This window comes from Condylostylus longicornis, unplaced genomic scaffold, assembly GCF_029603195.1.
Source record: "Condylostylus longicornis isolate FDR11 unplaced genomic scaffold, ASM2960319v2 ptg000028l, whole genome shotgun sequence".
Classification (NCBI taxonomy): domain Eukaryota; kingdom Metazoa; phylum Arthropoda; class Insecta; order Diptera; family Dolichopodidae; genus Condylostylus; species Condylostylus longicornis.
In genome coordinates this window covers 538,582-555,335 of record NW_026577997.1, presented here as the reverse complement: position 1 = coordinate 555,335, position 16,754 = coordinate 538,582, and the positions used below count along the sequence as shown (strand labels likewise).

Below are 16,754 nucleotides of genomic sequence, written 5' to 3'. Positions count from 1 at the left end.
TTTTCTTTATTTTTTTTTTCTGTTTTTGTTGAGCTTTTACCCACAAAAATTAATTGGCCCAAGGATAATATTGTGAAAAGTTAAGCGAAGCGAAATAAAAACAATAATAGTAAAAGTATAGAAAAAAAAACAAAAAAAAAATGTACGGATAAAGTATTATAAAGAAATGAAGAAAAATGATAAAGGACGAATAGGACGGTAAAAATTAAATTGAGAAGAAAAGGAAAATTTTTTGATAGTTGTTCTTATACTTATTTCTTATATTAATTGTTGTTGGTGTCAAAATGGTGATGAACAAAATGAAATCTAAAAATTTTTATAAATAATTTTAAGAGATGTCAATAACAATTTTAATTTCTCCATATAAAAAATGCATTCATCACAACGTATAGATATATAGTTATGGTCAGTATTTTGAGCGTGATGTGAAAAATATCAGAGCTGCGCAACTAGTTCTACTGATTCAAGTAGTTATACAGCACTAAACTAGTACTATTATATATGAACTAGTTGTTTTGATTTATCAATTATAATTAAAAAAGAAAATGTTATATGAAAATCATGTTGATACTCGACGCAAATGTAATTGTGATTATACTTAAAAAAGGATTGTTTTAGGCATTTTTTTGACAATCTTTAAATACGATTTGTATAGTTGATTTAAAGCTCCATATTCTTCTAGAACATGGATCAAGCTTTTCTCCACCTCCCAGGAGAAACTGCAGAGACCCTCGGCATGTAGTCCTAACTTCCTCAGAACAATGTCTCGTCAGTGGAACCGTAGGAATCATCTTGTTCTTCCACAACACAATGAGTTAATTGAGTCGCTATTCAAGTGGTGCTTGCCAAATCAAAAATACGCTCAGTATTACCCAATGGGCTCAGGACAATTAAATATGACCGAAAAGCATTCATGGTAGGCCGTCAACATGAAAGGAGATTAAATTCAATCCATGTGGACTAATACGTCCTGAGGCGTCTTCTTAGGTCTAATCTAACCGTTCCTGTTGTCAGTACGCTAGACAATCGTAAGGAAGTCGTGTAGTCCTAACCTCTAAGATACAAAGACATTGTACTTTTCCAAAGCCCTGTGAAGTCTCGCAGCCGCCGCTGCTTCCTCTACACCCCAACAAAAGATTCTAAAGCTTCTGCGCCCGGATCTGTAAAACTTTTTTGTTAATGCTTGTCATTTTTTTCCTTCCACTACGAAATCTGACGTGCTCTTTATTAGAAATCTGACGCACCCCATATTAGAGAGGCTCAAATATTTCCTTGTAGGTGAATTGCAATAACAGACAGGGCATTTTTACTATCAAGAATAATACTGTCGGTTAAAATTTTTTTGCAAAATTACCATTTTTTCCAAATCTTTTTGAAAAATTATTTAATTTACGGTTCTCGTAATTTATATATATATAAATTACGAGAACCGTAAATTATTTATATATATATATTATAAATATTATATATGATTATAATTTCATTACGCTTTGAGTTGTGATGATTTTTGAATTCGAATATCTTACAAAATAGAGAAGAGGACAAAAGAAAAAAATTATTTTTCCATGCAGAATAAGTTCAAAAATTCAATATTTTTATTGCCCTTTTTTACCCCTTTTTTTCTGTTCGTAGTAAAGAAAATATTAACGTTCAAACTCATTACAACTGAAATCACAAAAAAAATTACAATTGAGTTTATTTTTTATTTTATTTATAATTTTATTTGAATGAAAAAAACTGTTGACCCTATAAATCTCTTCACAAAATCGAAAAAAAAATTATGCTTCGCAAATAGTGATTTCAGGATATAAGGATTATTTATAATAAAAAATAATTTTTTCTCTCTTTTTTAATTTTTTGTTCATGAAAACTTTTTAATAATGGTATACTGAGAAGAGTGAGAAATGAAATGATCAGCAAAAAAATAGTCTATACAGGGTAATTCAGAAACGAAAGAAACATGCAACAATTGTGTAGGTTAGTGGTAGCTTGTAGGATTTTAAAGTTACAAACACTTCATTTTAATTCATACATATTCTTTTGGAGAAATTTTACTAATGCATTTTTCCTTTCAGAGTATTTTTATGATGTCAGCAGATATGGATTGGAGGAACCTACTTAGATACACCGACTAGATCCGAGCTAGGAAGATTCCCACAATGCTTGAAGTGTGTCCGAGCTAGGTGGAACAATCATAACACCAGGAACTGGATAACCATTGTTTGTAGGAAAGTAAAGCTATGGCATGGCTGCAACATTGCGGTACTGGACGGTGACAATATACCCAGAGAACGTGTATGTGTGACGTATATGGCAAAAAATGAAACCAATCTCTCCAGGAATTGACTCAGACGGGTACTGGGAATGGATAATACGGGGCCTGTTTTTTATCATCTTCACCGTAGATGGTTTCGGTTTAAAAGATCTACAAAAAGCGGAGTTCCGACTTTCCTAAACTTCTTCCGCATTACCATAAGGGTCAAAAGAATTACGTAAGAGTCATAGGGATACAAGGCAAAACAACTTAAAAATCCAACGCCCAATATGACAATAATAACACTTCAGGCGAACGAAAGTGGCCACAGATCGAAAGAACCAGCGATCAGCGCGCAACAGACAAGTGATTTAAGGGCAACCTACCACAAGCAAAAGTATTTGGGGATGTCCTGGCTTATAGATTGATGAAGGATTGCCTGGATATCGACCTTATAAGAGGGTCTCATAAGTAGTTAAAGAACAGGTTAGTTATTATATGACAATGCAACTAAGGGTAGGCCCGAGGTCTACTTTAGTAAAAAAAAGTAAAGTATCTTCCCATTCTAGACTTCTGCTCCAAGGATCAGCTAGTCGTAATAGTGAAGGTGAAATCCTTGGGAGACCGAACAGGGTTTTTTGTATGCTCATCCTATCTCTCAGAAAACTGTGATCGTCTAGACACAAGCATAATAATAAGATAGCAATTATGAATGAGCTAGATCAAAACCAGGTGATTGAATGACAAAATAAAATAATACCTTATTGTTAAAGTTCTTACAATCCCTTTCCAAAATTGTTGATATAAAACTCATATCTTCGTTGGAACGCAAGTTGTAAGAAAACAAAGTAGACATTTTCGGAAATTGATCATCTAACCAATATATTGACGTCTATCCTCTACCCAATGGCATTCTAAATCATCCAGTATATTTTAACATATTAGGCAGAATAAGTATAAAATAATAACAATGGTATTAAGAGAACATGAAGAGCAAGTTCATTGAATTTAAGATAATGTTTGAAAACGAGAGAATTCGCTAAAAAGGGAATAATTTGTAAAGGGGATAGTCTTCCAATTAAATTTAAGTAACTCTTAATTTTGAAGCAAAATTCACACTAGAAGTAATTTATTGTATGTTACACCAAAAATAGAATGAAACAAAAACTCCTAATGTGCTAAATAGCTCGAAATTATATACTTTTTGATTAGAATGAATTAATCACATATGTTTTATTAGATTTGTTTAATCAATTGCGAGTTAGGTAAACAATTAGATATTTCCAAATTCTTATAAAATAAGTAATAAAAAAAGCGTCTAATTTTACTACATCAAAATGTACACAATGAAAATTTGCAAAAAAAAAATTTAAAATGCTAAAAATAGTATGGCTTAAATAATCAAGAAGGGAAAAATTTTTGATTTCTAATTTCGTAAAAGGAAATTTCATTTTATGAATTTATTTTTTAAATCTGTATTTAAAGTTAATATTGCTAAAATTAAAAACATACAAGAGCGCTGAGGGAAAATCTTGTTTAAAATAAAATATTCTATTTGTAAAATAAATTTACAACACTTATAAAGTATATTTCAATATTGAAAATTGTTGAAAATACATGTTTACATACAAATTTCTGAAAAACCAAAAATCTAAGAATAAAATACAATAAAACCAACAAAGAGACAGAATATTAAAAATAAATATATAGTACGAAAAAGGAGGAAAGTATGTACACATTTATGTATAAAAGAGAAAAAGGAAAAACATAAATAAAGATGCAACGAGGCAAAGAGACAAAAAGGAAACAAGAAACACAGAAAGAGAACTCCAATACACTGATAAGATAATAGAACAAATTAACAACAAAAAAATTAAAAAAAAAGCAAAAAGAAAGTAATAGAAAATTCAGCAACAAAGCAACAAATAACATGATAAGAGAGAAATAAAGCTAATTGAGAAAGTGTAAAAGAGCAAAAATAAATAATGAATCAACGGAATTTACAGAGAATTATTTGCTTTCCATAAGGGAATAATAAAATTTCTACATGTTTAACTGTAAATAAATTTTTTTACGGAAAAATCTGTAAATGTTAAAAAATACCGGTTTTCCTCATGTAGGCGGTAATGTCGTAGAGGACAAAAAATTGATTATTGAAAATATTTTTCCATACTTCACTTATAGTTTTTTTCCAGTTTCCCATGGCTTAATTTGTTCCTTTCTTCTTTTTTTTAAACAATTGGTGAATGAATTTCAATACAAAAATTAATTTCTGCAATCTAATGAAAATTAAACAAAAATCCTTCGATATTTGTAGCTGTTGTTTTTTATAAAGATATTTTTCTTTCCTGTTGCTTAATTTTTAATTTTTTCTTTTGTTCAATTCATTTCTTTCATTTTTTGTTTTGGTTTCTTTTTTTCCCATTTTGCTCTCTTTAATTTTTATTTTCGTTATAAAGAACTTTTGCTCATTTCATATACATACATACATATTTTTCTTTCTATTCCCTTTTCTGGTTTGTGTGTGTTTTGTAAGCTGGTGAAAAGAAGAAAATTATGTAGGATAATAAAAGTTTAATACTATAATATTTTTTTAAAGCTATTTTTAACATAATTTATATGGAAAAAAATCAATAAAAATAATGACTTTAGAAGCAAAGTAATAATGGTGAATATGAAAAATTGAGCCTGTGTGTACACATAAATACAATATATTTGAACATTCCAAATTAATTTTTAAATAATTAGAGCTTTTCGAATTAAAATTTTAAGATCTATAATTATCAACTAGAATTTTACTATGTATTACAATAAAATAAATATAAGTAACCTAAAATTTTCAAAGAGATGGAAACAATAGAGAAACTTACTCAATGCGGTGTGGTTGCGATCCTAGGAGATTACCCCCCCAATTATTTTGTATAATATTATCTTTAACATTTTATGTTTGGTTAATACTAAGTATTGTTGTCTACTTCAATGACAAAATAACAATAAAGATATTTCAGATTGCAATGTATACTAATCCATTGAACAACATCATTTCGCCTCACTCATTATATGGAATAAATTGAACATCTAGTCCAAATTTAATCGCATAAGAAGTGCAGGAACATATTAAAATCATTCCGTGTTTCATTTTCTTCCTTTATTTCCAGCCGACAAACAAAAGAAAGGGCAACGATTTGAAATGAATTAAGAAAGTTATGTTGTCATTTACTATTTTTTCATTTAAAAAAAAACCATCTGTAACAATTCTCATTAAATTTAAAAAAAAAGTTGAAAGTAAATATACAAAACAAAGCTTTATCCCCAAAAACAATAGAAAATTTCCCGAAATTTTTTCTTTAAAAGAAAAAATTTTCACAACTAGCTATATAAAATAAACTGTAAATTAAAAGATTTTTCGAAAGGAGTTATTTCTTTTCTTAATTCCGTTTTAGTCAAGAGGATGAAAATTGTTTTAAAATTTATCCTTTTTGCTGTTTGAATATATTCATTTACATAATATTACACTAATACATATATATTTTCATAAAATATAACAACAGCTGATTAATACATAAGGTAGATTAGAGCTTTCATATACTGCAAGAAATATAAACGTTACATATCTCCTTTATAAGTTAGGTAATAGTTTTTTTTTATTGCTGTCCCGCTGTATTTAAATGTTCGTACATTTTTTAACAATTATTTAGTATGTAACTCGTTTTAACATTGAACAGAATGTTATCGATAGCAGCGGTTCTACAACTACTTTTATTTTTCTCACCATAAGTAATGAAAATTAACCTTAAATAATAAAAATAACCTAAAAATTCTAAGATTACATCAATGTCCGCCATATTCATAATTAAAGTAATGGTCACCTTAAAATAAAATTTTATCTTCTCAACATACCTAACCGGATTTTCATATTTGAACTGATAGCTAAAGTTCTTCCTTTTTTCTTTCTTTTCTGTTGAATTTTCTTCGTTTTTTTTTGTAGTTTTCTTGGAAAGAAAATTTATCTTTATTTACAATTATCAGTGAAAATTCTTGTGTAATTGGTTTTAGGAAGTAAAATGAAATTAATTTTAGTTTTAATGAAAATGTTGGAAAAACAACAACATAAGTTGTTCTTTTTTTTCCCCCTTGTTGCGTTTAATTTATTACAATCCTAGCGTTAGGAATTAATTAGAATGTTAAAAGGATCATTTTAAAAGAATCGGGGTTTTTTTGTTCTTTTCTTCCTTTATCGTTTAAAAATTTCATAGAATTCTGACCGAAAACGAAATGAAAACAAAAAAAAAAATAAAACCAAAGCTTTGTTTGAATAATTTGTTAATAAAATTTTTTATAATTGAGAAAGGGGTTGATGTTTACGAGAAATATAAAGACATAGTCTCGAAAAAGGGAGCAGTAACCTATAAATTGAACTTTTTTTTTCTCAATTAATTTACTTCAATTCAAAATATAAACTGCATATGTAGTTTGTTTTTAGTTTGAAATTTATTGAAGTTTTTTGAAATGTGAAAATTTTCTTAAAGGAAATCAATATTTTTTGAATTCATATATTCTAAACAGAACGCAGAGTACTCCACACCAGGAAATTGGAGGTAATGTACATAAAGGCAGTACTCTGGATCTTATATTATTCGTAATTTATACAAGGAAAAAATGTTTCACATGTAAATTGGAATATTGCGATAATAATAATTCCGTCAATCTAATATTTTCTTAAGATAGTAGCTTTAGATATCAAACGGATGTAAGAAACTGCTCTGGTTACTTCAGAGCTCAGAGTGGTATCCTTCTACGCCTAATAATACTACAATAATACTATATGAATACTATATGAAAAATTTTACTTTTTTCTATTCCTTTTATGACGTATCAAATTATATAAATGTATCAAAATTTCTTATTTTCATTTAGTGTTAGGTACCTACTATATTTTCTGACATTGCACATTTCATTTTTTGAATGACAAAAATGTGAAGAATAACTATGCATATAAGAAACCTGGTAAAAACCTGATATTAAAGATTGATATAAAAAAATAAAATGAAGAGAACCACAAATATCTTAAGGCTCTTAATAGCTATCGATACAAATTGATTTGGGGTGACAGATGTTTAAAACAAATTTTTTTTGTCTTTGCGTTTTTCCATTTTATCATTATTAACATAATGCGCGCCACTACTTTTTTATTGTAACAGTGAAGAAGATATTCACGTTTTGGTATTGATTATAGCAATTTGTGTAGTTGTGTGCAGTAAATTGCAGTTTTTTATTCTATTTTGTTTTAAAATGACATAATTTTGTATTTTATTACACATTTTTAATTTTTTTAATTTTTAATAAAAGAGGGAGACTTATAATTTTAAGAAACGATTAAGTTACATTCTCTTGTTTGTCGGGTTTTATTTTTATTTATTATTTTTGCAACAAAAAAAAACAATTCAATAGATTTTTTGTTCATTTTATATCTTTCGACCAAAAACTTAACTCAAAGTATAACCGCAAATTCTTTAACGTCAAAATTTTGTTTTCAGTCTGCAAACTGTCTGACGTATAAAACTTTTACGGACAGAAATGTAGTAAACTTTTTACCCGTAATTGACTTTGAATTTTGATCATCCGTAAACGTCAAAACAAAAAAAAATTTTTTTTTAGATTTAAAATAATTTTATACTTACATATTAAAAATTAACAAAAAAAATATTTTTTATATTATTTTTAACGTAATGATAGTCACTCAATACATCAAATTTATTTACTGAATTACTACGTCAGACTGTCTGCATGTAAAAAAAAAAATCTACAATTTTGACGCTTAATTGACTTTTTTTAAACGTTTAAGAATTTAAACTTTGACTGAAAGTAAAAACGCAGTAGAGTATTCGTAAACTCAGACAACTCAGATTTTGTAAAATTTGACGTTTAAGAATTTACCATAAATTTAGTACAGGAGTTTTAATACTTTGACATTAATGTGCGTTTCATTGTACTCATACCTATATAATTATTATGTTTAAGATTCTGTTGTTACTCACAAGTTACAAGAAAGAAGAAAAAAATAAATATATTTATTATATAAATGATTATAAAATAAAAATTACATTGTTCAATCATATTTATTTATTCAAAATTTATATTTCGTAAATTTTAATATCGAGGTAAGGGTTGTTTTTTTTTTTGCAGGGTTGCAGCAAAGTATTTCAAGTACATTTCCAAAACGTACTGGAGAGTGGTACCTTCTCACAACTTTTTATCAAAATTAATTACTTATAGTAGAAGAAATTGTAAAAATCCAAAATTTCTATTTGAACTTCTTCACATTCTTGAAGTATAAACATTTCAAGCTCTCTAAAATTGTATAAATCTTATGTATGCGGTCAAAATTATCCCAATCGGAAGATATCGCAATTGAAACATAAAAAAATTTTCTTAAGATTCGTACTGCCAGTTTAGAATACCTACTTTCTTTCTGTCCCTACAAAATTTTTTTAAAACTTTTAAAATCATTCAAATACCACTTAAAGTTTTTAATTACTTCTTAATTTACTTTGTTTTAAATACTTTGAAAGTGAAATCGTCACTATAATTGTAATAACTAAGAAAGAAATGAGTTTTAAGACATTACAATTCAAAAACATGGTTAATGCTCGAACATTTAAGAAAATATGTATGTATATTTCACAAAATTTCTCACATACTTGCGATACTTGTACAACTATGACCTAAAAATGTAAAATATTAATAACACAGAATAACATTAGAATACTTAATTTTTTTTTTATGAATTTATATTTTGGGGCTCAAAATTGTATTAAAAAAAAAGGTTTTCTTTTTAGTTTATATACTTATAAAGGACATACCGATAAATGTATATGTATGTTGTAAATAATTCTTTATAAATGTATATGTATGTTTTTCTTGTAAATAATTCTTTATAATAAAAAAAAACGTAACTACCTGCATTCACGTAATTCAATAAAACTGAACAAGAATAAAAAAAAAAAAAAACTTATCACCTGTTCATGTTACCCTAAGCCTAACTACTGACTGAATAGGTTTTCGAAGAGTATTTTTTTTTAACAGAATAAAAAATACAATCCCTAAACAATATTTCCGATAACCTTAACGTATTACAGTTTTTTTTTTCTTTTTGTTATATTTTTATAAAAAAATTAAAGTATATAAACCTTTTTTTCTCTTTTATGTTAATGTATAGCTTTCCTTTTTTTCCTTTTGCTGTGAAATAAAAAAAATTGTGGGAGCAGCAAGCAATTACGGTGTAGTGGGACAGTAGAGAGCGGGTAGTATATTATAATGACACGCGATTGTTTGTTCATCTGTTCTTTTAATATATAGATACAGGCAAAAGTTTACATTCACATATGTATTTAACATTTCTGCTAATATCCTCTTAAAATATAAAATGTATGAATGTGTGTATGTATATGGGATGTCCTCGTATACAAGGCTATAAATTTCATCTTTTACAGTTTCTCTCTTTATCTCGTTCTCCCTCTACCATTTTTTTTTGTTTTGTTTCTCCTTTTTATTTACCTAATTCTTTCTCTTGTTTTCTCTTTTCGATTATGTGTTTCTGCGCTTACTATTCACACGAATGTTTGTACTATATGTGTTATATTATATATATAAATACATATGTTGAATTTATAGGATGCGAAGCGGCTTTTGACATTTATTTATCATGTTTGTATTTTTTTTTCTTTAGTTTTTATTTTTCCATTTAATTCACAACATTTAAGGGATGACAAACTTTTCAAACAAAATTATGTTTTTAAACAAGAGTTCAGTCAACCTTTTCTTTGTTATAACTTGTTATAGACGTATGCGAGCTCTTATTAACATACATACATACATATATTCTCGAAACACATATAAGAATAAATGTGCTTAAATGTGACATGATGATGAAATTTTTGGTGAGAATTTAATAAATCAATTAGAAATATAAAATTTGTTTATGTACACACAATATATGTACATGTGAACGTATAATATTACACGTCAAACGTATAAATATACACAACACACGCAGAATATGTGATATACGAGATATTTTGATTGTTTGAAGAATAATTATCTAGTCATGTGAAAAAAAATAACAAATAATTTTTTGAAAATTATTTAATTGTACCAGTATAATAATTTCAATTCAAAACACAAAAACACAGAATTTTATTTTAGCAAAATGTTATACAACTTAGAGAAAAGAAGACACTTGTATGTATGTATAGGGTATGCGAACAGTGGCTTTAAGGTCATTGAGTTTTTGAACCTAGCACAATATATTTTATTTTTGTGTTGTTCTTTTACGTAATAAATATTTATTATTAATTACGCCTAACATTTATAAAGAATTTGTTTTACTGGACACATGCAACATTTTTATACATTTATGATATTGTGAAATACAAATGACGTGCATATGAGATATTAGAGGGGTTTCTTTTTCTAATCTATGTATATCATGTATTTATTGGATTTAGTGTTTTTTGAAAAGTGTTAGTTTGAACCATTGGAACGATTGTCAGGGTTTTCTCACTCACAAAATTTATATCTGCCTTGGGACCGAGATCGTAGTAGCTGAACACACTTGCTCGCCAAGATTGGAAGCTACTAATGCGTGTACTCACTGGACACTGTTTCTCGATCTGAAGTGGATGGGCTAAACAGGAGAGCGAGGTCTGCCGTCTCTGCCTAGAGGAGGAGGAAACTGTGAAGCACTTATTGTGAGGCGGTAACTCACATATGACTAGGACAATAAAACAAAGAGTTTCGCTGTGACTGTTCAACAGTTTAAATGAAACAGTTATAAACGTAAAATTAAACAGTTAAAAAAAAACTAATTTTTGATTATTTCTATATTTTCTCTCCAGAAAACTATACTTTGTATTTCTATTCAAATTTCATTAAATTTCAACATTTTAACAGTTATTAAAATTATTTAAGAACATCAATAAATTAAACAAATTGGATATAGAACGTTTTCGATCCCAGTTCATCAAAATTAATTTATTCATTTTTGTGGGTTATTAGATCGTTATCTAATCGCATTATATGTTTATATTTGTGTTTGTGGATTAATATTAATACAAATGTTGACATTATTTATAGTGTAGCTTATTAAATTATATTGTCATAGGTAATTAGAATAAAAGCCACCATATAGGATAGCATTAAATAAATACTTTTATGCAAAATAAGTATGAATGTGTATAATGAATAGGTGAAAGAACAACAAAACAAAGAAAACTAAGTGGAAAATTATATAGAAAAATGAAAACGATAGGTGATTATTAGGGATTTGTTATTTTATTTTGTTTTTATTATAAATGTATATACTGTTGTATGTTATGAATATTTTATTAGAGAATTTTATTATATTCAAAAATGAATTTGAATTCAAATTACTTATTTCAAGATATCCTTTTTTAAATATGATGTAAATACGCATGTATATGTGCATGTGAATATTAATATTCCGAAAAAAAAATTTAAATTGTTTAAATATTGTGGTTAAATGTGTTAAAATAATTTATAATCGTTTTTGAAATAAAAGTGTCAATTTATTTAAAACAAAATTTTATGAGAATTTTTAGTCATTGAACTTTTCTTTTTTATAGCTGAAATATTTTATTCAAAAAAATGAAATTATTTTTCACAAATTTTGAAAGGTTATTGGTTACTCTATGGATATTAGAATACTTTTACATATTAATACACTTATTGTTCACTATAACACGTGGGTGTTACGTTTTATATCGTAAAAATGTAAAAACAATACTATTTAGGAGTGGAATAGTTAGTAATATTTTAATCTTTACAAATTGCAGTTGAATAAATTTTGCCATTATCATCTGTGATTAAAAAAAAAAACTAGTTAACATAATATTAAACACTTCATAACTTCCTTCTCAAGAATATGTTTCTTTTCATTTCTTGAAAAAATGTCCAAAACTCAAAAAAATTAAGAAAGTATAGAGTGAAGAAGATAGATAATAATAGAAAACACTAAACGTATACAATTCTGCTTTCATGTATCCTTATGTAAATCCTCTGGTACTAGTAAATACATACGCATAGGCGGATACTAGTAAATACGTATGAATGTATTTAATACTTTACTTTAACAAGAAAAAGTAAATGACTTGAAAACAGAAGGCAAAATAAAAATAAGCGGAAAAATCTTTTTTATTATAAAATAAATAAATGTAGCCGTACATAAAATTTTGTTTTAGGGCATAGCAAACTCACATTTGTACATAATGATTTTTTTTTATTTTATCAATAGACAATAGATTCAACAGACATGTATGAAGACATTTTTATTGAATCTGATTTAGGTATAGAGTCGACACAATAAAATCTTCATCTGAATCATTTTCTGGTTTTACTACCACCATATGCCTTTAAAGTCAATATATTAAAAGGTTTTTCTATTATATTCCATCTGTTTTAATATAGGGTTCAGATTAAAGAATCGAACCCGACTACTTTTTAATTGTTTACAGAAAAAATTAACCACAAAAAATGCTCTCGTGTTCCTTGAAATTACCACTAGGTTGTAAGTTATCTTTTTTGAATTGATATTCTTCCGAACTGTCAAAATACACACAAAAGCACATTTCATAGTAGATGGTAGATTTGTATGTTTGTACATGGTAACAGTACACTACAATAATGTATAAGGATCTACATATATCCTACGGCACCCGCTCGAGATAAACCGCCCTGATAAACTCGAGCAACTTATGAGCAAACTTTATTTTTGAAATAATTAATAAGGATCGTCAAGAAGGAAAGTATTAACGTAAAGGTGAGTATGGTGAAGAATTATCAATTAAGAATATTGGTTCTGAATTGCTACATGGAACGCTAATGGCGTTCTAAGTAAAAAGCACGAATTGGAGGTTTTTCTTAGAGATTGACCTTAACTAGAGGTACAGAATTAGGGAAAGTTATTCGGGAGTTGGGATGTTCGTATTATTCCTACTGGCAGTCCGACTTATTGGCCAACAAAATCTGGGATCTTATTGTCTTTTTTATATCTACAGGGATTTGGAAAATTTTTTGAATTTGGAAGACGATTTTGATTTGAATTCCGATTACACTTCTGTCATATTAACCCTTAGTGAGAAAATGCCTAATAAACGAAACAGACCCAGCTTATTTAATAAAACCGCAGATTGCGCAAAAAGCAATAAAGATGAAGCAGAACTTTTTGTTGATCTATTGGACGGAATATGTTCGGCAATAATTCTGAACGTGGCACAGACGTTCGATAAGTTTTGCCACGACGACTTATTATTTGAGCTGATGAAATTGATATTTTTCCAATTCGTGGAGTTACTTGAACCATATTTATCTGATAGGCTTTTGCCAATCAAACATTTGCCGACGATACAGCAGCAACGAGAACTCGCGTTTTGTGACAGCACTTCCGTGCCTTCCTTCACTGATTATAGACACAAAAACGTGATAGATCAAAACTAATAGTTTGACCGGTTTTGGAAGTTTATAACCATCCAGTTGCGTTTTAGGTTGGAATTAAGATTTTTAACAACTGAATCAAAACAAAAACATGACAAAAAAATACCCACTCGTTCACATTTTAATTTCCGCAATGTTACGTAAAATATTTTAAAACTAAATTTACTGATAAAAAACTATAATAAACACCTCTTAGTTGTTTTTGAGTAAAAAATTTTCTAATAAAATGTATAGGACTTGCATTTTGTCGAATATTATTTTTTTTTTCTTTTTGTCATTTTTTTAATTAAAATTTTATTCTATTTTTAATATTTTAATAAAATAAAAAAAACAAAAACTTTGTATGTTTTCATTTGTTATAAAACACAATCATTATTCTCTACGAGTATAAGTAGTCCAAAGGATATAATGTTAAAAAATGTGAAAATTATACGAGTTTAAGGAAAAAAACAATACGAAAAAAGATATTATTTAAAAATGAAAAAAAAAAACCCGAATATACCGTATACTTATACAAGCATCTATACAATTATGTATTCATTATATTTCATCTTTGTATATCCTTATTTTTATTTATACTAAGGCTCACACATACATACTGGTATAGGCATACTTTACTACACTATACGATGCTTAACAATTCGTACAAAAGGACTGCATTCAACAACAATATGATTTTATTTTTGCTGTTTTCCTTTTTGCTTTCTTTTGAATTTATGCGCTATAAAAGACTGTGTACCCTATTCCCAATGTATGTATAAATGAAGCAAAGAACACAAACAAAAAAATAAAAACAAAAGGATTTAAAAACGAAAAAAAAATTAATATTTAAAATAAAAAGTAGAAATTTCCTTTTGTCAGTTGTATAACAATAAAATACAATAATAATATAAATTTATAGAAACTTATAATACTCCTTCCATTATCCTTTTTTTGTTTTATATACATAGATGCTATTTATATAATAATGTGTAAAAATAGATACATGCATTAATAGATATTACAGTAAATGTTCCGATAAATATTTGGTACGTTTGTAATATCAGTGTTTATAAGATAAAAGGACTGTTGCCCTTTTCGAAAACAAACTTTACTTATGCGTCACTCAATACAGAAATTTTCAATTAATAGTTGTTTATAAAATTTGACTTTGCTTGTTTTAGTTTATAACTTGTTAATTATTATAGGTTTATTTTATTGAAAATGTCAAGTATTCTTTCATACCAGTGTGACTTTAGTTAGATAGACAAATAAGTACACAAATTCTTGTACAATTTAAGGCTATGAATTTAAAATTTGAAAAGTCTATTTTCATCCGTACAACTGTTTAATTCTTTTTACGCCACAGAAAATCCAAAACCTCCAGATATTAATTAACGCATTATGTTGTTTTAAAAATAAACTGTCAAAATTTCCCACATTATTGTATTAGTAGATTAATCTAGAGAAGTAGAAAGTTCTTTAGTTTAACATACATAAGATCTACATGATTCTATATTTGCATATTCACAAACATCCAAAAATATAACGCCAGACAATTGAAATGCCCTAAAGCTTCACAGACTAACCAACTAAAAATTGTGTTTTTTCTTAGTTTATGTTGAAAAAATTGTTCACTTTCGTACATTTTTTTTTTGTTTTACGAGTATTAAAAATGGAATAAAATAAATGCAGTACAAGTTGATGATAAAAAGTAGGACGATAATCATGATGGCATTAAAAGAGAATCAGATTTTTATACATTTTAAATAAAAAAGGAAGAAAAAAGTATAAAGTCAAAAACATTCTTAGAATTTTCATACTTCTATAGTTTTCATTTTGTATTTTCTTATTCAAACATTAAGATTAAAATTATCTCAAATTGAAAAATTTTTTACCGTTTCAAAATTATGCATTTTATACACATAATAGTAAATTTATACTATAAGATTTATTAAAAGATTTTTCAATTTCAGTTAAAATGATTAAAATTGAATGAATCAGATTTTAATGTTAATTACGCGTCTTGTCAGCAAAAAAATGTAAATGTTATAATTCTACATATAGCAACTTCATTTTTTTATTGATGGGCATTCGATTAGGCTAGGATTGCTCTTCAATACAATGTAACAGAGGTGCCGGGAGATAAACAAGGAATTGAATCTCTTTCATTATCTGTAGGAGTATCCGTCTGTGGGCAGGGCCAGGCTGATAACCTGGAGCGGAGTAAGTGTGACGGGGTTTTACGGGATTGTGGGATTGTGGGATTTTGAAGAATCCCTTAAAGGAACCGAATGACTTGAATAAATCTTATGCAAAATGGGATATGCAACAAAAAACTCACTTATATTTTAAAGTTTACAATTGGTTTCTTAAATCAAGCGAAATAGAAAATTTCTATACAACTTTTAGTTGAGCTTACAAATTATATTTAGATTTTTACTTTTTAAATATAATATCAACATATTATTAAACTATAACATTAAATAATCGCTGTTCTATTACTGTTGCCAAACACAATGTTCTAAAATATTTTCTTATTTTAATATAGTTCTAAACCTTAAATATTTCTATTAATAAATCATACCCAATACTCCTATCAACCCATGCTTTTTTGACATCAACCAATTTCAATCTACGTATGTATACATTCCGACTTACATGTAATATTCAAAACAATTTTATATATGTAGCTACACCTTTCATAATAAAAAATATCTGCGTATCAAAAGTCTATAACAACATAATATTTATTTTGTAGCTTGTGTACTTTACAATATTACAATTAAAAAGAAAAACTAATAAAATCTGCAATCATTGCATCTAAAAATTACACCGTACGCTATTAATATATATCTACATACATATGTACGTGCATGCAAACCATTAAATTATAATATAAGCTACATACAACTATTTACATATTGATTATAACAATGTGATAATAATTCAAAATATAAGTGTTTACAAAATCGACGACAATATAACGACAACAACAACTTACTTAGTA

At 27.2% G+C, this 16,754-nt stretch overlaps 1 long non-coding RNA gene across 1 annotated transcript in view; it reads right to left on the bottom strand.

Annotated features, from left to right (window-relative positions):
• Positions 1–16,754, bottom strand: part of LOC129607706 (uncharacterized) — a 49,774-nt gene that overhangs the window by 15,034 nt on the left and 17,986 nt on the right. Inside the window, exon 3 of the long non-coding RNA XR_008696834.1 lies at positions 4,428–4,790. This is a non-coding gene — a long non-coding RNA (uncharacterized LOC129607706). The remainder of the gene's footprint in view (positions 1–4,427; positions 4,791–16,754) is intronic.